The sequence below is a fragment of the Heterodontus francisci genome, chromosome 25 (assembly GCF_036365525.1).
Source record: "Heterodontus francisci isolate sHetFra1 chromosome 25, sHetFra1.hap1, whole genome shotgun sequence".
Classification (NCBI taxonomy): Eukaryota; Metazoa; Chordata; class Chondrichthyes; order Heterodontiformes; family Heterodontidae; genus Heterodontus; species Heterodontus francisci.
Genome location: NC_090395.1, coordinates 62,145,520 through 62,171,567, shown reverse-complemented (window position 1 = coordinate 62,171,567; position 26,048 = coordinate 62,145,520). Strand labels below are relative to the sequence as shown.

General features: G+C 41.8%; 1 protein-coding gene across 4 annotated transcripts in view; it reads right to left on the bottom strand.

Annotated features, from left to right (window-relative positions):
• LOC137383922 (plasma membrane calcium-transporting ATPase 1-like) overlaps window positions 1-26,048 on the bottom strand; it is a 274,484-nt gene that overhangs the window by 206,464 nt on the left and 41,972 nt on the right. The window contains exon 2 of one of the 4 annotated variants that reach the window (XM_068057310.1): window positions 11,129-11,221. The exons of the other annotated variants lie outside the window; for them this stretch is intronic. The gene's annotated coding sequence lies outside the window, so the exon portion shown is untranslated. The remainder of the gene's footprint in view (window positions 1-11,128; window positions 11,222-26,048) is intronic. 4 annotated transcript variants of the gene reach the window in all.

Genomic DNA, 26,048 nt, shown 5'->3' with positions numbered 1-26,048 from the left:
ACCATGAGCTTTTATTTTCTGCAATAACCTTTGATGTGGCACCTTATCAAATGCCTTCTGGAAATCTAAGTACAGTACATCCACCAGTTCCCCTTTATCCACAGCACATGTAACTCCCTCAAAGACCTCCAATAAATTGGTTCAACATCATTTCCCTTTCACAAAACCATATTGACTCTGCCTGATTACCTTCAATTTTTCTAAGTGCCCTGCTACACTGTCTTTAATAGCTTTAAAATTTTCCCTGAGACAGATGTTAAACTAACTGGCCTGTTGTTTCCTGCTTTCTGTCTCCCTCCCTTTTTGAATACAAAGTGACTCCTGACAATGTAGCCCAGCAGGGACATCATCAGAGCGCTCCCAGCTTCGCATATGTGCAGAACGGACTCTTGCTGTTAGTATGGTGCTGCGCATGCACAGTCTACATCAGCACCCAGCTCGTCAGGACTAATTCGCGCATGTGCGCAGAAACATCATTCACGTACTGCAATGTCTACTCACTGCCTCACCACTTCCCCTCCGTTGGCTGCTCGCTCCCCACTCCAACCCACCCTCCCCAACGTATGGGCCACTCGCTCCCTATCTCACCACTTCTCCCGCTTGGGCTGTTCACTCTCCGCTTTAACCCACACCTAACTTTGGACCACTCACTCGCGAACTTGCCGCTTCCTCCCCTCTGCTCCCCGCTCCCTCTCACGATCACCGCCTTTATTCCCCACATGGAGGAAGCAGGGGAGAGGTAGAGGGAGAGGGAGAGAGAGAAGCTTGACAGGGGAAGGGAGGGAGTGGGGAGCACAGGCAGAACAGAGGGGATGAAGCAGTGAGGCCACAGACGAGTGGCCCACAGGTTTGGGGGGGGGGGGGGATGAAGCACGGAGTGAGTGGCAGAGGGACTAGAAGTGGCGAGGTGAAGAGGAGCGATGGCAGCAGGGAGCGGGGTATTGTTGGGGGTGGGATGGAGGCAGCAATCGTAGCCACTGTGGCCATTTGGGTTTCTTTGTTTTTGTTTGAGAGATAAATTGAGCAGCACCATCTTTACTACTGGCAGCTGTCAAAAACATTGCAGAAGTGACGTTTCAGTGTATGAGGTTACGTTTGCGCATGTGCAAGTACTCGTCACCTAGTGGCTGTGTTGTCAGCAAATGCAGCCTTTTGAATAAAGGAGTTAATTTGCTATTTTCCAATCTAACGGAACCTTCCCAAATCTAGTGAATTTTGGAAAATTAGAACTAACGCATCAACTATCTCACTAGCCACTTCTTTTAACACCCTAGGATGAAGTCCATCAGGACTTGGGGACATATCAGCCTGCTGCTCCAACAATTTGTTCAGTACCACTTCCCTGGTGATTGTAATTTTCTCGAGTTCCTTCCTCCCTTCCATTTCCTGACTTACAGCTAATATTGGGCTGTTACTCGTATCCTCAATAGTGAAGACAGACGCAAAATATCTGTTCAATTCATCTGCCATCTCCTTATTATCGATTATTAATTCCCCAGACTCACTTTTTATAGGACCAACTCTCCCTTTGTTAGATATTTTTAAAAATAGTTATAGAAACTCTGTCTTTATATTTCTAGCTAGAACATAAGAAATAGGAGCAGGAGTAAGTCATTCAGCCCCTCAAGCCTATCCCGCCACTCAATAAGATCATGGCTGATCTGTCCCAGTCCTCAACTCCTCTTTCAGGCCTGATGCGCCTAACCCTCGACTCCGAGATTTCAAAAATCTATCTACCTCCTCCTTAAATACATTTAGTGACCTAGCCTCCACAACTCTGAGGCAGAGAATTCCAGAGATTCACCACCCTCAGAAGAAATTCCATTGCATCTCAGTTTTAAATGTTTGCCCCCATATTCTGTAACTATGTCCCCTAGTTTGAGATTCCCCCACTAGTGGGAACATCTTCTCAACATCTACCCTGTCTAGTCCCCTGAAAATACGTTTCTATAAGATCACCTCTCATTCTTCGAAACTCCAATGAACAAAGGCCTAACTTGTTTAGCCGCTCTTGATAAGACAACCCCTTCATTCCAGGAATCAGCCTAGTGAACCTTTTCTGAACCGCCTCCAATGCTAGTATATAGTTCTTTAAATACGGGGACCAAAACTGTACGCAGTGCTCCAGATGTGGCCTCACCAAAACCCTGTACAGTTGTAACAGGACTTCCCTATTTTAAAACTCCAATCCCCTAGCAATAAAGGCCAAAATTCCATTCGCCTTCCTAAATACTTGCTGCACCTGCATGCCAACCTTGTGTTTCATGCACAAGAACATCCACATCCCTCTGTACTGCAGTATTTTGTAGTCTTTCTCCATCTAAATAATAATCTGCCTTTTTATTCTTCCTACCAAAGTGGATGACCTCACTTTCCTACATTGAACACCATCTGCCATATTTTTGCCCACTCACTTAACCTACCTATATCCCTTTGCAGATTCTCTGCGTCATCACATGCCTTCCCACCTATTTTTGTATAGTCAACAAATCTGGATACACTACAGTCTGTCCCTTCTTCTAAGTCATTAATATAGATAGTAAATAGCTGAGGCCGTAGGACCGATCCTTGTAGCACCCCACTAGCTACAGCTTTCCAACCTGAAAAAAGACCCATCGAACCTGACTGGCTTCTGTGTGAGCCAATCCTCAATCCATGCCAACACATTACGCCCAATACCTTGAGCTCCTATTTTGTGCAATAACCTTTTATGTGGGACCTTATTGAACACCTTCTGAAAATCCAAATACATAACATCTACTGGTTCTCCTTTATCCACTCTTCTTGTTATATCCTCAAAGAACTTTAACAAATTTGTCAAACATAATTTCCCTTTCATGAAACCATGTTGAATCTGTTTGATTGCATTATGTTTTTCTAAATGTCCTATTTCTTCCTTAATAATGGACTCCAGCATTTTCCCAATGATTGATATTAAGCTAACTGGTCTATAGCTTCCTGCTTTCTGTCTCTCCCCATCCCTCACCCACCCCCTGCACCACCCCCCCCCCCTTTTCTTGGAAGCTAGCTTCCTCTCATTAATTTTACCTTCCTTACCAATCTTTTAGTCATTCTTTGCTGTTTTTTATATTCTGTCCAATCTTCTGACCTGCCTCCCATCTTTGCACAATTATAAGTTTTTTCTTTAAGTTTGATACTATCTTTAACTGTTTTAGTTAACCATGGATGGCAGGTCCCACCCTAGGAATTTTTCTTTCTCGTTGAAATTTATCTATTCTGTGCGTTCTGAAATATCCCTTTAAACGTCTGCCACTGCATCTCTATTGACTGATCCCTTAACCGGATTTGCCAGTTCACTTTAGCTAGCTCTGCTTTCATGCCCTCATAATTGTCCTTATTTAAAGTTTAAAATGTTAGTCTTGGACCCACTCTTCTCTCCCTCAAACTGAATGTAAAATTCAATCAGATTATGATTGCTGCTACCTAGGGGCGCCTTAACTATGAGGTCATTAATTAATCCTATCTCATTGCACAATACCAGGTCTAGTATAGCCTGCTCTCTGGTTGGCTCCAGAATGCATTGTTCCAAGAAATTATCCCAAAAACATTCTATGTGCTCGTCATCTAGGCTAGCTCTGCCCATCTGATTTTTCTAATCTATAAGTAGGTTAAAATCCCCCATAATTAATCACTGCACCTTTCTGACAAGCTGCCATTATTTCTTCCTTTATACCCTGTCCTACAGTGTAGTTAATGTTAGGTAGCCTGTACACCACTTCCACAAGTGACCTCTTGCCTTTATGATTTCTCATCTCTACCCAAACTGCTTCTACATCCTGGTCTCCTGAACTTGGGTCATCCCTCTCTATTGCACTAATACCATCATTAATTAACAGAGCTACCCCTCCACCTTTTCCTAGCTTCCTGTCCTTCCTAAATGCCATATACCCTTCAATATTCAGGTCCCAATCTATGTTGTCCTGCAGCCGCGTCTCTGTAATGGCTTTCAGATTGTACTTATTTATTTCTAAGTGTGCTCTCAGTTCATCTGTTGTGTTTTGAATGCCACATGCATTCGGATACAGAGCCTTTAGTTTTGTCCTTTTATTATTTTTGTAACCTCTATTGATTTACTTAGATTTGTACACTCTGTCTCTTCCTGTCATAGTGTGTTTATCATTTCCCATATTAATACCTTTCTCTCTTGCCTTGTCTCTACTTCTTGATTTACCATAACTTCCCAAAGTTGATCCCTTGCCCACACTATTGAGTTTAAAACCCTCTACATCCCTAGTTATGCAGCTCACTGGAACACCTGACTCATACTGACTATGCAGAATCTCTTTCCTTGTCTTGCCTATGTCGTTGGTACCTACATGGACCACGACGACGGGATCCTCCCCCTCCCACTGTAAATTCCTCTCCAGCTCTGAACAGATGCTCCAAACCCTGGCACCAGGCAGGCAACACAGCTGTCTGGACTCTCGCTCTTGGCTGCAGAGAAAAGTGCCAATCCCCCTAACTATACTGTCCACTACTACTACTACATTCTTTTTCGCTCCCTCCACTTGAATGGCTTCCTGTACCATGGTGCCATGGTCAGGTTGCTCATCTACCCTGCAGCCCCCACTCTCATCCAAACAAGCTGAAAGAACCTCAAACTTGTTGGACAATCGCAAAGGCTGATGCTCCTGCACTCCTGCCCTCTGGGTCCCCTTAATTGCCTCAGCTGTAGCCACACTCTCCTGTCCCTGACCACTGACCAAATCAGAAGACCCTATCCTAAGGGGTGTGACCGCCTCCTAGTACGAAATGTCCAGGTAACTTTCCCCCTCCCTGATCTGTCGCAGTGTCTGCAGCTCGGACTCCAGTTCAATGACTCTGAGCCAAAGCTCTTCAAGTTGCAAACACTTATTGCAGGCATGTTTGTGTAGATCACATTGGCAATCAGCAGCTCCCACATGCTACAACTGTGACACATCATCTGTCCTGCCACCCATTTATCATTGTCCAAATTAGTTAAAATAAAAAGTTTGTAAAATAATGTAGGTTGTACGTACTGAGTGCATCACACAAAGCAAACCAACATATTTCAAATTCTGACCCATGAAATAACTGGTTAATGACCATCTTCACACATACACAACCTCAATGAAATATTGCTGATTTATAGAATTAACATGAACAGAAAGACTTGTATTTATTTAGCACTTTTCACAACCTTATGACATCCCAAAGTGCTTTACAACCAATCAAGTACTCTAGAAGCATAGTCACTCTTGTAACATAGGAAATATAGGGTGGAACCAGTACCAGGCCAGAAAAACTCGACATTTAACAAAGCAAAGTCTCAAGACATATCTTTTAACTGAGGAGCTGTTTAACAGAAGAGTGCAGACCAATGTTCAGACGTTTACAGCAATGGAAACGCACTAGAGATTGAGGATTGAATTTTTCACCCGTTAATAGGAAATGAGGTATTGGACCTGCTCTAATGCATGCACCCTGAGCATGAGCATCTGGTGACACTGACTCAACATGCTGCTTTCAGTACAGTACACCTATACAGAGTAGATATGACCTGTAAAGAGATATCATGGTATCAGGTTAGAATTTTAAGATACAAAAAGCCACTTTCTTTGCTCTTCAGGTGCTTACGTGCATATGTCACAGATAGAAAGAGGGCACTCTCAGCATAGTAAAGCTGTCTCAGTTATACATCTCCCCTTCCACCCCCTACCCCCCCAAAAAAACGCCAAAGACCAATAAAAGTTCTGCATACGGTAAGTGTTTATATAAGCCTTTTCTGTGTGTTGGAATCTAGTGTTGATGTGAATTGTGAATCAGAGAAAGCCAAATGATTTTCATGTTGAGACACCAATTTATGGCATGTTTTTAAAAGAAACAGCATTGACATTTCAAAGACCTTAAATGGAGAGTCCCAAGAGTTCACGACCACAGGTGCCTTCAGAACTTGCTTCAGGATTCCATTTCAGAAAAAAATTATTTTGATTTTCTATCAGTGGTTTACACTTGTGCCTGATGCCTCCATGAGTTAATCAAAAGATAAGACCTACATGCCAGCACCCACCTCCATCCCCCAACAAAAGAACCCGTTTTGAATGTACAAGTACCTTGTCATATATTACCATTGTGCATATTTGTTTGTTACTACATTTATCTTAATAACTTGATCCCTCACAATATTGTCATGCTAGGCCCCCATCTGCCACAAATGAGGCACATTAATTTTGCCATGAACATTGATTTTAAACTGTTACTGGAGTTGAGAAAGATCAGCCATGGCTGGATAAGATATTTGCATATTAACAGGGTGTTTGGAAGGACAAAGCAGCCATTCCCTGACACATTCAATCCACAATGAACTTTTGATCACTAGACGTTGAAGGTGGGGGAGCTTGCATTCCAGGTTGACTGCCAAGATGGTCGAATATGTAAACTAACATGGTCAAACCAGCTAGTCACATGACTAACCTGGTGGGCAACCTGCAATTTTCGAATTTGTACCAACAGTTTGGGCAGAAAGTTGTTTGCTCCTGGACTGAGAAGACCTCTCCTGTCTGCTCCCATCTCTTTCTCACAAGCCTCTAAATCCACTGAAGACACATTAACCTCAAGAGAGAAAAGTCTTCTACAGCAAACAAGGTTCAAGAATACTGGTCCCCAACGAAAAGCAAGATCTACCTACAATCAAGGACTCTACAGTGAGCTCCAAGAACCATAACAACTCTTCAGATACTGCCTCAAACCTTTCCACTTTATTTTCCTTCTGCTCTTTTCTGTCTCTATTTGCATGTGTGAATTGTGTACGCATGCTAGTGTGGGGCATGGTGTGTGTCTGTAGGCGTTAACCAAATTAGAGTTTAAGTTTAAGAAATTTCAACTTTTCTTCTTGAAACTTAAAGCATGTTTGTGCTGGTTTCTCTGCCTTATAGTTGGAAAGCAGTGAACAAGGATTCACTAAAGGGGAGCTAAAAACACAGTATGTTTAAAATGCAACCCTGTTACAGTAAGACCAGGTGAAGGCTGAAAGGAACCCTAGACCACTTTCTCACCTGGTCCTAACAATATTAAGAAAATTACTGGCATATTTATGAAACATGATATGCAGAAACTCAAGTTTCAACACTACAATACAGCATTATTGGAACATTGGCATAGCAATAAGTTATGGAGATAGCTTCCAAACTCAATTAGGCGGCATTCTGCTCGACACTTAAAATGCAAACTAAGCCGAATGTTATAGTCACCTAAACGTTCACCTGCCTCCAGCCTCCGAAGTTAGGTAAAGAATGCTAATTATGACTAAAGTGTAAAACACCTGTTCCAACATGTGTAGTCCAAAACTGGATCTTCTGATGTGAGGTTGAAGCCATATTTGTGAACCAGTTTCCACGTTGCAGCAATGCAAAAGTGTTCAACTCCAGGGTTGGATTCAATCTCACCCTGATGTGCAGTGGTATGACACACCAGCTCAAATCGACATGGAATAGAACGGCAATCTAATGTTTTTTTTTTAAAAAGGTACTATGGGGATGTGTGTGTACCAAAACGTGGAAGGAGCGAGTAGCCAAGGTACAACAAAAGTTGAGCATGTGGGGGCAGCAATATCTCTCCATTGTGGGTAAGAACCTGGTCATCAGGTACGAGGCGCTCACGTTGTTGCTGCACGTGGCGCAGGTCTGGCCCATACCCCACTCCTGCGTTGTGGCGGTCACCCGAGCCATTTTCCGTTTCATCTGGGTATCTAAAATGGACCGGGTTCGGAGGGACACGATGTTCAATTCGCTGGATAAGGGCGGGAAAAATGTACCCAACGTGGCCCTCATCCTGATGACCACCTTAGTGTGCGGCTGCATCAAGCTGTGTAGGCCTCCAGTACGCAAACTCCAAGTGTCACTACGTGCCGAGGTTCTATCTGTCCCCGGTGTTGCGAAGGATGGGCCTGGTCACATTGCCGCAGAACGCTCCATGCAGTTGGGCCGTGCCGTACCACCTATCCTTCGTGGAGCAGTTTCTGCGGGAAAACACCTTTGACCACCGGTCCATCAGGCAGTGGTCTGCACGGAATGTCAAGGCCCTACGGGAAAAGGAGACGGTGGATCCTGTCGGATGGTTCCCCGAGCAGACCGTCAAAGTCATTTGGCGGAATGCCTCATCACCAGAACTTTCAAACAAGCACCAAGACGTAGCTTGGCTGGTGGTGAGAAGGGCCCTCCCAGTCAGATCCTTCATGCACACCCGAAGTCTCGCCCCCCTCTACACAATGCCCCCGCGGTGGCTGTGGTGGGGAAGAGACGGTTGCCCACCTCCTCCTAGAATGTGTCTTTGCAAAGCAGGTGTGGAAAGAGATGCAGTGGTTTTTGTCGGGTTCATCCCAAGCAGCTCTGTAACACAGGAGTCTGTGCTCTACGGGCTGTTCCCAGGGACGCACACCGAGACAAACATCAACTGCTGCTGGAGGACGATCAATTCGGTGAAAGACGCCCTTCGGTCTGCCCAAAACTTGCTGGTCTTCCAGCGAAGAGAGTTGTCCACGACCGAATGTTGCAGACTGGCACATTCCAAGGTCCAGGACTTCGTGCTGAGGGACGCACTAAAACTTGGGGCAGCTGCAGCAAAGGCTCAATGGGGAAAGACCACAGTGTAAGGTCCCCCCACCAAGCTGAATTGGGGGGCTGGATCCATGGGAAACCCCTCGAACTGTATCGGAGAAATTTTGTGTGCTGTAAATGTAAAAATGTATATGGCATGACAATGAAATGGAAGGGTTGAGGGGCAACTCATGATTGTATAGAAGGTAACTGATCACCTTTGCACTGTTTGTATTTTTTGACTTGCTGCTGTTTTAAACTGTTTGGGAATGTAATTTTTACAGATTTTTATGAATAAAGTATATTTTGGGAAAAAAAAGTGTGTAATTTAAATAAAAGTTTTTAGAAAATGAGTACTTCCATTCAAAAATCATATTCAATTTGCTGGTAAGGTGCTGAACCCTACATAGTCAGAAGGACACAAGTGCAGAGCTTTCTCTTGGTCTTCAGTGCATAATTCTTGGAAGCCACAAGTCAGGTATGACCAGTCATCAACGAAATTCTGGAGCTCCTGTCAGTCAAAGGCTGATAAAGTATAAGCATACCCTACAAGAACTTTCATTGATAGTTTAACAGCACTTTTAAAAAAAGAAATTAAAACCATATTATTACTATTGTGAAAGGAAGAACTAAAGATGCAAAAAACCCCACTATTTGAAGACAATCAGGGGACATACCTCAATGCCTTGTCGATCATTTAATCGCTCAGTCAATAACTGGTCATTCATCACACTGCAGTTTTTTTTAAAAAAAGGATGTTGTGCACAAATTGGCCGCTGCACTTCCCAATACCTTGAGGGTGTGAAAGATGCTATACAGTGCATTTTTTTCTTCTCCTCACTTTAATGATATATTGCCTCAGCAGCTTGAACATGGTGTATTTCAGATTACAATGTAAAAAAATGTTCAGCTGTTTTTGGGGGAATCAGGTTTTTAAAAATATTTGATACTTAAATAAGAGATTACAAAAAAATGGCAAAAACGCTCACCTAAAACAAAACCTCAGGCGGCAAGTTTGCATGTGTGATCAACATTGCACCTTTAACCATTTCATGACAATCACCAGAAACACCCAATTTATCTTCATTCTGCACCAAAACAGACAGCCCCCAGGCTTGGACCACATGCATGCAAGGAAGCAGGAACTGTTAATGTGGGTTAGAGGCAGCTGGAGCAGCTGCACTGCATTCCTTGATCCCTTGAAAAAAAACAGTGCAGCAAGAGTCAAAATTCCAATCTATGAAGTATTTACCTCATGAGAATTGCTTCCACTGCAGGATGGGTGGTGGGGGGGGGGGAAAGGAAGGAAAAAAACAGGGGAAATAGATAACATTGGCGAAATTTAACAGGAGAAACCAAAAGCCAAAAGGAGCTGCACTGAAGTTTACATCTCTTTCAGAAAAGATTTGATTGTAGCCACTTGTCACCACTTTAGCCTCAAACACTAAATCTATGAAAATCCAATGGGGTCCCAAGAATTAAGTCTTACTTCAAAGTAGAAACTGGAACTCACTGATTTAAATTTCACCATGTTCCAACTGCAATAAATTGAACTGGTTTTAAAGCATCACCACAGGAATTTCTTAAGAGTCAGTTTATCATGAAGGCATGAACTTATCAGAGTTTGGCATTGATAGAATGGGATTAACCCACTGAAAATTAAAGCTGCTACTCTTACTGCCAGACATAGGTTATAAACAGAGGTTTGTGGATGGTAAGGAGTCAAAGCTCTCTACATAAAAAGTGATGAGTATATTATTTCTATTAGTTTGTTCTTGGGATGTGGCAAGAACAACATTTATTGCCCATCCTAATTGCCCTGGAGGTGGTGCTGGTGAGCCGCCTTCTTGAACCACTGTAATCCATGTGGTCGAAGTACATCCACAGTGCTGTTAGGGAAGGAGTTCCAGGATTTCGATCCAATGAAGGTGAAGGAACTGCGATATAGTCCCAAGTCAAGATTCCGAGTGACTTTGATGGAACTTGCAACAGTGGTGGTGATCTAAAGCGTCTGCTGCCCCTGTCCTTCTAGGTGGTAGAGGTAGTGGGTTTGGAAGGTGCTGTTGAAGGAGTCTTGGCGAGTTGCTGCAGTGCATCTTGTAAATGGTACACACTGCTGCTATGGTGTGTCGGTGGCGAAGGGAGTGAATTGCTTCCACTGCAGGATGGGATGGGTGGGGGGGAAAACAGATAACACTGGTGAAATTTAACAAGAGAAACCAAAAGCCGGAGGAGCTGCACTGAAGTTTACGTCTCTTCCAGAAAATATTTGATTGGTGCATAGGGTGCTGATCGAGCGGGTTGTTTTGTCTTGGAAGGCGTCGAGCTTCCCGAGTGTTGTTGGAGCTGCACCCATTCGGGCAAGTGGAGAGTACTCCATCACACTCCTGACTTGTGCCCTGTGGATGGTGAACAGATTTGGGGGTGTCAGGAGGCGAGTTACTTGCTGCAGAATTCCCAGCCTCCGATTTGCTCTTGTAGCCACAATATATATTAAGCTGGTCTAGTTAAGTTTTTGATAACACTGTTTCTCATTAGATAACCAACACTACCTTTCAACAGGCTGAACCGGAGAGGTGTCAACAGTTTCAGGGGTTCCTCATCAGAAAAGTTCAAAAAACACTGCCTTAAAAGGTTCTCTGCGTCTGTGAGGAAAGAATACAAACATTTGAGTTAGGAGGAGTAGGCCACTCGGCCCCTCGAGCCTGCTCTGCCATTCAATAAGATAATGGCTGATCTGATCGTAACCTCAAATCCACATTCCCACCTACCCCGATAATCTTTCACCCCCTTGCTCATCAAGAATCTATCTACCTCTGCCTTAAAAATATGTAAAGGCTCTGCTTCTACTGCCTTTTGAGGGAGAGTGTTCCAAAGACTCACGATCCTCAGAGAAAAAAAAATTCTCATCAGTCTTAAATGGGCGACCCCTTATTTTTAAATAGTGACTCCTAGTTCTAGATTTTCCCACAAGGGGAAACATCCTTTCCACATCCACCCAGTCAAGGCCCCTCAGGATCCTATGTTTCAATCAAGTCGCCTCTTACTCTTATAAACGCCAGCGAATACAAGTCTAGCCTGTCCAACCTTTCCTCATAAGGCAACCTGCCCATTCCAGCTATTAGTCCAGTAAACCTTCTCTGAACTGCTTCCAACACATTTAAATCCTTCCTTAAAGAAGGAGACCAAAACTGTACACAGTACTCCAGATGTGGTCTCACCAATGCCCTGTATAACTGAAGCATATCCTCCCTACTTTTGTATCCAATTCATCTCGCAACAAATAACATTCTATTAGCTTTCCTAATTGCTTGCTGCACCTGCATACTAACCTTTTGCGATTCATGCACTAGGACACCCAGATACCTCTGCATCTCAGTCTGCAATCTCTCACCATTAAAATATGCTTTTTTTTTAAAAATTCTTCCTGTCAAAATGGACAATTTCACATTCCTCCTCTCCCGCTCCCCCCCCCCCCCCCCAACTCCCAGAGTTTCCGGTGACCAAGTGAGACTCATTTCAATACTTTAAACAGTACAAGTGGCAATGGAGAATTGGGTTACAGAGCTGGTCTGCTTCATACAGGGTGATTCAGTTTTCGTATTCCTGGCCGTTAAATTGTATAAATTCATAAAGTTCACAATTACATCTCATCAAAATCTTTCAAAAGGAATGAAGTTAGGTTAAATACAGTCACCTGGAGGTGACACCGCTCCCAAAGTGGTCTACAGTTCAACTTTGACATTAATAAAGGACTCAGCACAGTTGAAAGATTTCACATTGCTGTAACTGCACAACTTGTAAGCAAGACAGAGCAATTGCAAAGATTTTTTTTGTAAAACTCTCCTTAATTAAAAAAAAAAATCCTCTGAACTCTAAAATGCACATTTAATTCTGCTAACTGGCCATCACCAAAAAAACAGTGATGTGGAGCAACACAATGAAAACCAAAAGTCATGTGCCAACACAAAACCTTTTCAAATGCAACAGGGGAAGGAAAGGGGGAAAATGCACCATTTAGTTAGTCCGGTGCGACCTCTGCAACTGTTGAATACACAACTTTACAAAACAGTTCAAATTCTGAAGCGTCACTAACATTAAAAATACAAGTTAAAGGCAGTCAGACAGAAGTCTTTTATTTAAAAAAAAGACACTCTGCCTGACTGGAAACATATGGAACACTTTTTAAATCAAGTCTTCTCATACAATAGCCTTCCACTAACCCCCAGTGTGCTTTAAATAGAAACAAGAGTTGGGCAAGTCAATGACCCATAACTGAGTAAAATGCAGACAAGCAATGTTGGGATGAGTCAAAGCGAATCATAGCGCAACTATGGAAACAGAAATTCAGAAGTAAGCACACAGAAGTCAAGAAATTGCACGTGACACAAATGGTCCCAGCTCATGAGTTCCAAGGTCTCACAGCAAAAGACTCAGGTAAAATCTAGAATTCTATTTAAAAAGTTGCAAACAACCCCGGACATTAAATCTGCCAACATTCAACACTATGTAGTTTTAACTTTTAAAAACACACTTTAGAAGTTTCTCAAAAGAATCCTGTTAGCAAGTGGAAAAAGCAATAAAAGGTTTAAGAAGCTCAATTAGGGATGTGTGACTCATGTAGCTTCTGAACTGCTCCCCAATGCCACTGGTGACTGTATTATAATCACCTTGTTCGGAACTGATGTGCGTACACGTTTTCTCTGTTGTACCATCTCATTCTTCCAAGTTTTCTTTGACAATCAACAGAAATCTCAGTGAGGAAGCTCATTGTGGCCATCATTGATAGCATCAATGCCATTCTGGCTCATCAGGAAACATGCTTAAGCAAGAAGGCACCAGTCTTCCTGTCCCTCCCAACGTTAATACACAAGGAGATAGGGGTGGGGATGGGAGCTTGGAGGAACACACACTAAAATTCAAATACCTGTGTTATGCATTCACTGTAGAATGAATGGAGCTTTTAAACTGAGGAATTACTATACTGGCTTAAAAATATTTTAAATATTATTAGGATCACCTCAATGGCAAATGGCTTCTCCATCAGCAAAGACATGAAGTCTGGAAGTATGACAATATATGCACCCATGAGTGTGCCACATTATAATCATTCCTTCCCAGTGTACCAACTCGCACTCCGTGTGCACGGCGTCAAGTGCTCTCCAAATTTTCTCATCTATTTAGTTAACTGTGTTAAGAGTCCTTTTTTGGTTAAAACTTGGAATCTATATTTTAAAACTGATGAGGCTGAACTTTGGGTGTTTTTTTTTTAAAAAAGGAAGTACAACAAAAGGTTGACCAGTAAACAAGTTTTTACTGGAAAGCATGTGATTTTAAGTAAACCACATGGGGTTCTAACCTGAAGGGACAGACGCTTACAAGGAAATGACAGACCACAAAATATGGCTGTCACAGGATTGTTGCTCACGGTTTTGGTTTCATTTTGAACTGTTGAAAGCCAGCTTCTTTTTTGGACTAAAGGAGTTGTTGGAGATCAGAAGATCATCTCTCTTTAAAGAATCCCTGCTCTTGAAAACCAAAAGCCTGTATGAAGTTAGACACTATCCAGGACAAAGCAGCCCGCTTGATTGGCACCCCATCCACAAACATTCATTCCCTCCACCACTGACACACAGTGGCAGCAGTGTGTACCATCTACAAAATGCATTGTAGCAACGCACCAAGGCTCCTTAGACAGTACCTCCCAAACCTGCGACTTCTACCAACTAGAAGGACAAGGGCAGCAAATGCATGGGAACACCACCACCTGCAAGTTCGCCTCCAAGTCACGCACCATCCTGACTTGGAACTATAATCGCCGTTCCTTCACTGTCGCTGAGTCAAAATCCTGAAATCCCTTCTTAACAGCACTGTGGGAGTACCTACCTCACATGGACTGCAGCGGTTCAGGAAGGCAGCTCACCACCTTCTCACGGACAATTAGGATGGGCAATAAATGCTGGCCAGCCAGTGACGCCCACATCCCATGAATGAATTTAAAAAAAAGCTTTGCCTCCATTTACATGAAACATGCTCTTTCAACTTATAGCAAGCACAAAGTACCACACCACTGTTAACATATTATAACTGATTCACTCAAGTAAGCCTAGCAACAGCTTTGGCAATATAAAATCTTAAAACACTCACCTGCTCCAGGCTGGCCTCCAAGACCTACAACACACAAAGCTGTGCTCCTGCCAACACAGTGTGAAGTATTACAATTTATAACTGGTCAGCTGATGACTAGCTAATTCTTGCCAGGAACCCACAGTGAGTAACAGGAATCTCAACCACAGATAAGACAGACTTACAAATTTCGGAGAAAGAGGCAGAGACACAATTTGAAGGAAAGTCTACTTTGCACTCCAGTTTACATGAATCATCCTGTAGCTTCAGTTAAAAATCAACAGTACAAAGGGTTAACCTAGTCCAGAAGGCATTCTGTTCACCAAAATATTTGGAGTTCACTCAGAAGTTGTAACCCTGCAGAATTAAGTGGCAGCATTATAGATTTGCAGACTCAAAAGTCAATACAAATAAAGTATTACTGGTGTCCAACAATGGGTTTTGGTGCCAAGAACGCGCTGTGAAGCCCAAATAGAAGCTTGTTCCAAGAGAGTTAAAATTGGAGAACAAGAATGCATTGTGCTCTAATGATCCAACTCACCTGCTCTAGACAAGTTAAACCAAATTTTCCCAGGATTTATAAAGAATCTCAGGAACTGATTTTTACAATGCACTTACATTATTGGTGATACTTTAAGGATCAATATCAGGTACCATTACCAAAAAGTACATTATTTTGGCAGAGTAACTGCATGTTAAATGGTAAAATCTGACTCTGCTGAAAGATTGAGACTGTCCTGCTGTAGTTGTCTGGGTCTAATGTTATGACTCTTTCTATATTTTAAGTTTTTTTTTGAGGTCTCGTATTTTGATGTTTGAAAACATTTACTGGAAGTCACCTGTCTTCAGATAAACACCCAGCAGGGGCTTTTTCACTTGGGGGAGATGTTTACAGAGAAATGACGGGTCAAGGTTTATAGGGGTCAGGAGGCTTGACCCTTGAGATATTGTTTTTGGTTTCACTTTGGACCAGGGTGTTGGAGTGTGAACGGTTTTGAAGGTAGTTGGAGAAAACCAGCCAAGAGCAGCCACCATCAGCACCCTCTTCCATCTCTGAGAACTTCCTGAGAATCAAGTGTAAGAAATAGAGAAACTGATGCTGCATTTCTCCTGGAAAGCCTGCCAAACTGATAGTCAATGTTGCCTAAAAATAACTGTTCTAGAGAGACATCCCAGTGACAGCCGTCTATGCGTATCTGGGACACCAAACCAAAAAGGGACAACTGACATCTTTCGATAACTTCTCTTTTTTCTTCAAGAATTAGAAAATATTTGGTCAATGTATTCTTTTTTTGTTTTTTGCTTTTTTAAACAGAGCTGTAAAGAGAAAATCTCTATTTTTTCAGTTAACTTGTGTGTGTGAGGGGCTAAGGTAAAAAGGAACTTTCATATTTCAATCAGGGTGTTAATGCTTTGCTTCATTACTGGTTAAGTCTTGTTTTATAATAAACTGATAATTTTGTTGTTCGTTAAAGAAATCGGATTGGTGTATTTTATTCTGGGGTAAAAAAGAGTCTATGATTGACCATATTGGTAACTGGGTAAATATTTAGATATATGTTGTGACCTGTGGAAAAGTGGAATTAGAAAAAACAGTGCGCTCCACCCACCTCAGTTGTAACACTAGTTATCAGCTACCCTATTCAACTCGGAGTGGAACTGAAATGGATCACTAGTTTGGACCCCAAGATTCCAGCTTTCCTTGCATACATTCTAAAATGATGTCAACACAATCACATGAGAAAACTAAGGAGGGGTTTCAGGCATTATTGCGCCAGATTGAGTGACTCATACATTTATAAACAGTAGGTAATTATAACTGGAACATGACCAAAACAGAAAGGGTTCAGGTATCAAACCAGAGAGTTAGATTAGATTTAGATTAGATTAGAGATACAGCACTGAAACAGGCCCTTCGGCCCACCGAGTCTGTGCCGACCATCAACCACCCATTTATACTAATCCTACACTAATCCCATATTCCTACCAAACATCCCCACCTGTCCCTATATTTCCCTACCACCTACCTATACTAGTGACAATTTATAATGGCCAATTTACCTATCAACCTGCAAGTCTTTTGGCTTGTGGGAGGAAACCGGAGCACCCGGAGAAAACCCACGCAGACACAGGGAGAACTTGCAAACTCCACACAGGCAGTACCCAGAATCGAACCCGGGTCCCTGGAGCTGTGAGGCTGCAGTGCTAACCACTGCGCCACTGTGCCGCCCTATAGATGGCACTATTTCTATTTTTTCCTCCTCCCTGAAGACAGTGACTCTGACTCATGCTGAGAAATAGTTTCACACATGCTAGCACCTCAGTGTACACAGCCATTCTGCAGGTCTCATCTTTGCCAGTAAAGCACCAGATGAATACTTCATCAAAATCACTGTCTGTTTCAGCAGACCTCAACAGTACCACGATGTCCTCAGGGGAACAGCAGTGTCGCTGGCCGATCAGGAGTGGAAATTCTGATCTTTTCTCCAACACTTTCCCAGCTATGAGGTTGTGCCCTCCTACTATGATTCAATCAATCACTTTTAAACTCCTCTCTGACCTCTCACTATAGCACAGTTGTGTTTATTTGATGTAATATTACACCTTCCAACACAAGCTATGCAACAAAATTCCTTGAAGAAAAAAATGTTTTGGAGTTTTAACAGAATATTTCCTAGCTATACAAGATCTATTTGGACTGCTAGCATTTCAGAAAATAGGATTCAATCCAGCCAAAGATCCAGCCCATAGAACATTATTATAAAAGGTAGCTGAAAAAAATATTAACTCTGCTCCTAAAATATCTCCCCATCTCCCTGATGTAAAGATTTTCACAGATGCTCCATAATTACTTGCTGAAGCCAGTAATTTTACCATTATTTAATCCCACAGTAATGAGTAAGTTTTGTGCCAGATTGCATCTCCCCTAGATTTCAAGCAATTTGCCAGATGCCAGCATGCCCAGATGCTATGGGCACAGTTCACCCAAGTGTACCAGATTCCTTGGCAAATGAACCTTTTCAGCTGGGTATATGAAAACAACTGGCCATGTGGCTCTGGCTACCATGAATCAATTGTAGGAACCAATGCGAACGTTATTGCTCGAGCATAGAGACAGTTACAATCAGGTGAGGAGTTGTCGAAAGGCTCCCCTCTTGTCCCTCTTCCTGCTTGACCACAATAGGGATTATTTATTTTAAAAAGTGGATATGCTTACCAATTCAGCGAATGTTTAACTGTCCATGTGCTATGGTCATAAAAGAACCAATTGGACAGGTTTTCTTGAGTTTAGATATGGAAGAGGTTAGTTTTATTGTACTTAAAACCGATCTAAGTAAAATAATAAACTATGCTCCAGCTTTCTTACACACCCACACACACAAATAGGTTACAGAGTGGAGAACAGATTGGTTGTATTAGAGGCCAGAGCAATAACAAAAGAGTATACAGTCTGTGGAGTTTGGTAACTCAGTTGTCTTCCAGCTTGGTAGTCCTGAGGTTTCTGGCTTGTGGATGTGGTCGACTGGTTGAGGGTTTTCTTGGTTGCAGATGGTTTGCTTCCGGGGTCTCCGTCTGCAGCAATGATAGGCTTGGATGGCTACAGCCAGCAGGCAGGATTTGAACTTGCAAGATGGGACAGGACACACAGACACAGAGAGGGGACCCCACTTGGGTCCTTTACTGGTTAGTCCCAGTTGCTTGTCTGCCTGCAGACAGAAAGAGCAGCTAGCTTCACAGATGGAGAGTCTGTCACATGATGGCCCAGTGTATTCTCTCTCTTACAACTTGATTAGATCAGGTCTAAGAATTCAAATCTCTCTCAGGGTCCCATTGTTCCAGTGATTACCCTTCGTGTGGTCCATCTCCACCAGTGTTAATGTTTCAAGATTGCCTTTAATGTCTTCTTATTGAAGGCAGGACAGGTAGCCCATTCAAAATTCGGAGACTATTATTCTGGATGGGGTCTACCCAGATCTTGCGTCTCCACCGCGATACATGGGAATGCAGGGTATTTGTATGCAAATTGGGGTGGTTATTTTAGCTGCTAGCAATCATCTTTTCAGTTTTTTTTCCTGTTTTGTAAAGTTTAATTCAGGTTTCCAACCAATGGATTAAAAAACATTCGGCATAGCACATGCTCATGACCAGACAGTTACCAGAAGGATGTCATTTTAAACAGCAGTAATCAACGAACAAATTCATATTTTATGTACTATTTCCAGCCAAAAATTGCTAATTACAAAAAATTGCTGACTTACACAGAGTCTCCATTACAGTTTCTGGCATGTCAACCATTGTAGCTGTAAATACAGGTTTGTTATTACACAGTAAACAAAGGGAAGAGTCAGGATTTTGACTGAATGAAGACAAATATTAAAGCATTTTTCCACCACTAGTCCTTAAAGTACTAAGTATATGAAGCACTGGATTAAGTGGATTTCTGGACGAGGTGTTTAAAAAGAAAAGCATTATTGTATGCCGCCTGTTCACAATTATTTTCTAGCCACAAACTTTGCAAAATTCTATACATCACTATCCTGACAGAGACCAGCTCAGGACAAACTATCAAAACTGGACCTTTGATTTCCAAGCCCTTTAAAAAAAAGTTACCCTTTCATTTTTGCTGTCACTTTTTCTCCCTCTTCAGAAAAGTGAGAGAATGGATGAATATTCATCAAAGATCATTGAGCAAAATTCCTGATCAGCAAGTTATGCAGAATTTCCCCTCCCCTTCCCCCTCATGCCCCTCAAGGAGATGAAATGGGTGGGGTATGAATAATAGGTTAGATAGTAAACTAAGCTTCATTTAGCATCTTAGTTACATACCACCAATCAATGCCACTCAATTGACAGAAAACTGCAATGCTAGGAATACGCATTCAGCCTCTCGGGCCTTTTCCATCGAACAATCATATCATGGCTGATTTGCACTTCAATTCCATTATCTGCCTTTTCTCCACAATCCCGAGATAATAGTTACTTCACAAAAATCTCCCTTTTGGGAGGCAGAGTTCCAAATTTACACTTGTGTGAAAGAAAGTGTTCTCTCATTTCATTCCTAACTGGCCTAGCTCTAATTTTATTATGCCAACTTGTTTTGGATTTCTCAACCAGAGGAAATAGTTTCCCTATACTTACACCATCAAATCCATTAATCATTTTAAACACCTCAATTAGATCACCTTTTACTCCAGGGAATCCAAGCCGCTTATGAAGCCTGTCCTCATAATTCAACTCTAAGCCCGCGAGCCTGATTTTTTTTAACCTACTTAGAGCAGCTTAGTGGCATGGATATAGTCCAAAAAATTATTTACGTATTTCAAACACAGTTAGGGCCTATGGAAATTTACATGCTTGATGTAATCAGTCTACATTTGTTATACCTGACCAACCCTCAGGGTCCCATTCAAGCATTACAAGTATAAAAAGTATATTATTCAGATAAGTTTCACTATACTGTAGGTAAGCGCTTGCACAAATGTAATATGCTGTGTTGTGTCACATGTCAGCTGTGGTTCATTTGGTAGGACATTCGCCAAGAGCTAGAAAGTTGTGGGTTTAAGTCCACTTCAGGACTTGAGCACAACAATCTAGACTGACACTCCGGTGCAGTAGTGAGGGACAGCTGCAATGTAGAAGGTGTCGTCTTTCAGATAAGACATTAAACAGAGGGATGCAAGGGATCCCATGGCATTCTTTCAAAGAAGGTCAGGTATGTTATCCCCACTGTCCTGGCCAATATATATCCCTCAATCATCATCAAAAGAACAGGTTATTTGGTCATCACATTGCTGTTTGTGGGAATTTGCTGTATGCTAATTGGCTGCCACATTTCCTACATTACAACAGTGACTATACTTCAAAAAGTACTTCATTGGCTGCAGAGCACTTTTGGATGTCCGGTGATCATGAAAGGCACTATCAAAGTCTTTTATTTGGTTAGCGTTATTTAGTAAACATTATGAGAAATCATACATGTTCGCTCTTAGAAATGCCTACAGTATATTCCTGGTTATAACTTCTACTGGTTTCCATTTTAAGCTAAATCATATGACAAGTCACAGCTGTGCGTGCACAGCTCCCAATTGCACTATAGAATCCATAATACCTTGGAGGATTGGTGCGGGGCGGGGGGGCGCTTGTATGGAAAAAAGATAAACAGCTCCACATGATGAATAAGTTGAGAATAATAAATCAGAATGAAGTCAAAATGTGACTGATTTGCCTACTTCTCTCCAGACACTTGCACAAATCTATAACAGCATCTACAACATGTATTTATAAAGCACCTTCGAAAAATGTCCCAAGGGTGAATTCTTACCATGAGTTTGCATGGTTGCATCAGCTTTGTGGATCATACGAAATGGATTTCATTAAAAAAATGTTGAGTCCCCTCTCCAAGTTATTTCTACACACACGTGTACACATACACTATTCCTCTCCAGCCCTAACCCTATGTGTCTTTTACTTTGAGGCGATGTTTGCAGTTCTAAAAGGATACACATTATCTTTCCTATGCTTTGCACCTCAAATGGTGTGGCAATTTTGATAAACTTTATAGCTGTTACATTCTCAAACCTCAACAGGATATGAAACAAAAACCACATTAATCTCTTCAAAAATGTGTACATCTCGCCTCCTCTTGCTGGCTTCATAAGAATATGATGAACCAAACACCACTGCTGTGCTCAGATACTTTTCTGCCATCCACATATACAATTATAAAGAGCAAAAGAAGCAACAAAAGCAAACCCTAACCAAAAATCCTAAGAAACTCTAAATAGTTTGTGGGAAATTCAGTTCTTAAACAATGAAGTGAAAATGACTATGAAGCATGCTCAAAAATCAGTCCTCACGCACAAAGGATTCTTCTCAAACATTTTTGTAAATAAATTTAACTGTAAAGGCTAAAGAGCCTGGCATGAAAGGGATGGGAGAAGGGTTATATAAAAGCATAATCTAACTGTAGCTGCAACCTCAGGACACAAAAGTAAAATGATTTGCGTATTGCTGAAAATAGAGACATTTTGTCAAAGCTTTTCATCTTGCAGTCATCAGGACAAATTGCAAGAATACCAATGCAAGGGAAGCAACAAATTTATACTGTTTGAGAAGAGAAGATTGTCAGTCAGTTCGCAGTGCAGCGCACCTGCATGTACTGGAAGCTACATATATTAATACACAGGGCCCTGTTCTTTGCAGACAGAAAGAACATGTACACACATTGTGCCTGTTTCAGCTAAACAAAATAAGTGACAACCATTTTCTGGTTCATTCCTCAGGGCAATGCAGTTAACTGTCAGGCACCATAAACTGGTGCATTTTCCATGGCAACGCCTCTAGGCTCGAGGGGCCTACTCCTGCTCCTAATTCGAATGCTCTTATGTATGTACGTATGTTCGTATACCTAGCCAGGGACACCCACATCACATTAACGAATAAAAAAATTAGAATTATTTTTTCTATATATTTTGAAAATGCAAATATTCAACTACTGGAAGGAATACAAAATTTACATGCAATAAATCTGGTGTAGGAAGGGACATCAAGTGTTAGGTGCTATTGTGTAACCTAAAATAAAAACCATAGCTCCCTCAAATGACACCATTGGTAAAAGCATCAGGTTCGATCACCTTTTGTGCTGTGCTAACAATCTCAGTCAAGTTGGCAGCTGGAGTACTACACTTGGTCTCCGTACCCCTTGGTTAAGCAGCGCAGAAAAAAAAAAGTCAGCCTTCATGATCCTGTTCATTATTCACCACTGGAAAGTGCACCGTACAGATAGGATTGCTGGTGTTGCCCCTTTTTGCAAAACTGCTAAATGCTCAGAGATACTGGAGGACTTTCAACACGATATACATAATCTACAAGGGAAGAGAAACAAATAAATGGAAGCAAGTTGACAAAGAACCAGACTTTGAAGTAAAACACTCTCGGAGTTCCAATCAATAGGCTTTCAGGTATATGAAAACAAACAGTATTTTGGGCTACAACTTAAGTTAGTGAATCCAATGCACAAGGGGTAACATGCACACTTACATTCTTGTTTACGTTCAGTAGAAACAAAGAAGCATAAGTAGGCCATATTTAGAGCCTCAAGCCCCTTTCGCCATTCAATTTGATCATGGCTGATCTGCACCTCAACTCCATAGCCTTTGATGTGCTTACCTAACAAAAATCTGCTATTCTCAAGTCTTGAAAATTTTAATTGACACAGCATACAGCCTTGATGGGAGCAAGATCCAGATTAAACACTACCCATCGTGGGGAAAAAAATGCTTCCTGATTTCACTGGTAAGTAACCTGGCTCTAATTTTAAGAATATGCCCTCTTGTTCAGGATTCTCCCACCAGATGAAATAGTTTATTTGCATCTACCTATTGAATCTCTTAAAATCATTTTAAATGCCTTAAATAGATCACTCTTCAACCTTTTAAACTCAAGGGAGTACAAGCATAATTTATGCAACCGGTCCACATAATGTCAACAGGCAGCACAGTGGTTAGCACTGCAGCCTCACAGCTCCAGTGACCCGGGTTTGGACCTGGGTACTGCCTGTGTGGAGTTTGCAAGTTCTCCCTGTGACTGCGTGGGTTTCCGCCGGGTGCTCTGGTTTCCTCCCACAGCTAAAGATTTGTAGGTGGATAGGTAAATTGGCCATTGTAAATTGCCCCTAGAGTAGGTAGGTGGTAGCAGAATGGTGGGGATGTGGTACGGAACATGGGATTAATGTAGGATTAGTGTAAATGGGTGGTTGTTGGTCAGCACAGACTCGGTGGGCCAAAGGGCCTGTTTTAGTGTTGTATCTCTCTATGTCTATGACCCTTTAAACCTTGGCATCATTCTGGTGAATCTGCACTGTACTCTTTCCTAAGATTTGGTGCTCAAAAATGAATGCAATTCTCCAGATAGGGGCTAGCCAAGGCTTTGTACAACTGAGGCATAACAACCTCACTTTTCAATTCCAATCCCCTCAAGATAAAGGCCAACAGTCCATTAGCCTTTTTGATTCACCTTCTGTATTTGTGCTCTAGCTCCTGGTGATGTGTACACACAGACACCTAAACCCCTTCGCTCACGAAGATATTCATTCCAATTTGTCTTCCTTGATTCTGCAGTAGCTGACCTCACACTTCCCCACATTGAACTCCATCTGCTATAATTTTGCCCACTTAATTTATCTCACCAAGGTTCCTTAGACAGCACCTTGCAAACACACGACCTTTATCACCTAGAAGGACAAGGGCAGCAAACGCATGGGACCACCACCTGCAAGTTCCCTCCAAGCCACACACCATCCTGACTTGGAACTATATCACCGTTCCTTCACTGTTGCTGGGTCAAAATCCTGGAACTTCCTTCCTAACAGCACTGTGTAAGTACCTACACCACATGGACTGCAGAAGTTCAAGAAGGCAGCTCACCACCACCTGCTCACGGGCAATTAGGGATTGGCAATAAATGCTGGCCTTGCCAGTGATGCCCACATCTTGTGAAAGAATCAATTTGTAACTTCCAGCTCCCATCTGCACAACTTACTGTGCATCTGAACATTGTCTCATCTGCAAACTTGAATTCATAACTTTAATCCTCCATCCAAGTCATTATGTGGTAAAAAGCTGAGGCCTCAGTATAAATACCTGGGGAATACCACTTGCCAACTCCTGTCAATGAATGAACCTTTTACCTTTAATCTGTCTCCTACTTTCCAATCAATAGGCAAGCGAGTGCTGGTGCAAATATACTCATTGCTGCAATTGTGTGCCAGTGTCTCATGGCAATGCCTGACTAAAAGGTTTTTAGGGAAGAAAGCAAATAGAATATAAAACAATAAGCGATAGTGGGCAATTTTGGTCAAAATCACTTGGGATGCAAAAAGTTCTTTCTTCCCTTTCCACTACACCCTCCTCCAAATGTTCCCACATTTATACAAGGTATTTTTGTAAATCCTCATTCCATTGGAAGCTTAAGCTGTCTGTGTTTAGGAAAAGCTTTGGCTAGAGTAATATGGTTGATTACAAATCCAAATGTTGATACCTTACACAAGTTTCTGAAGCTGAACAGGCAATTAAATACAGGTGGTATCATCAGCTGTACAATGCAAAGAATCTCCTGTAGCAAGAACTGAAGCTTTCATACCAACTTACTTCAGAGCTTTGAATTAAGAAAATTTCATTTGTTTGACTTCCCTGTTGATACATGTATGAACACAAAGTATTTACAAAGTATAAATCAGAAGCATTTTGCTGTAATTTTTCTAACTTTGGATTTACGAGTACCTAAATACGAGGTCCTAATATTTTTATAACTGACCTAAAATCAAATGTACGGCATCAGCATCATACAAGATTACCCAAGATTCTTACAACTGTAATAAATGGTAATTTCAGCTCAGAGATAGTGTAGCTTCTTCTCTTGCAAGTTAATAAACTTCAGTTGTTAGTCATGAAACCCTTCCTCAGTGAATGCTATTTATTGGCACTAGTTATTAAAAACACACAAAGCTTTTATAATCCATTTTTAGGCACTGCCAGCACTTTATTTATGGCATATAATTTTACTCTGAGCAAGAATTTGATGTTGTCATAGTATCAGCAGCTAAAGCACTTCTGGGGTCTGCTAGAAGAGAAAATCCAGTGCACCACCAAACCCAGCATAGTAGCTATGGTACAAGACCCAAATATCTATTATCACGGTCTTACTATCAGACTTCCTCTGAAGAGACGTGAGCTTTACAATGCTTTTTGTAAACTATTTTTGGAATTCCTTAAAGAACACATCTGTACAAGTCTGAATTTGTTCATAATTGGTGACACCTCACTGAGTTCACTGGCTTAAGTTCTAGTCAAAGGTCTTATGGCTCACAATCTAGAAGAGCTGCAGATGCAAGCGAAGCAGCCTCATTTCCTAAAGTCGTGCATCTATTTTCAAATTGCTCCAGTCGACCTTCTACCAGTCATCTTCAAAAAACTCAGTGGGGAGAAATTTCATTAGCTGATAGGGTTTATGTATATTTAGAAACCTCAGGATAGTTTACTAATATTGTAATACAGATCATTTCAGTAGCAGGGTTTTCAGGACTTGCTCACTGCACAATTGATTCAATTAAGTTCGTTGCTTCAACAAAGTATATTCATTTGACATAATATACTTAGTTGAAATGGCCAAGCGATGCTAGATACTTACACAATGCCACATGACAGCTGCATGATTGCCATGGCAAATGTCTTCAAGAGAATAGTTTTTTTCTAAAAAGAGAATCAGATCAGAAACAGAATCCCCTACATCAGAATATTTCTGGCCTCAACACATGGACCAGGATTTGAGTTCTATTTGCTTTTATAG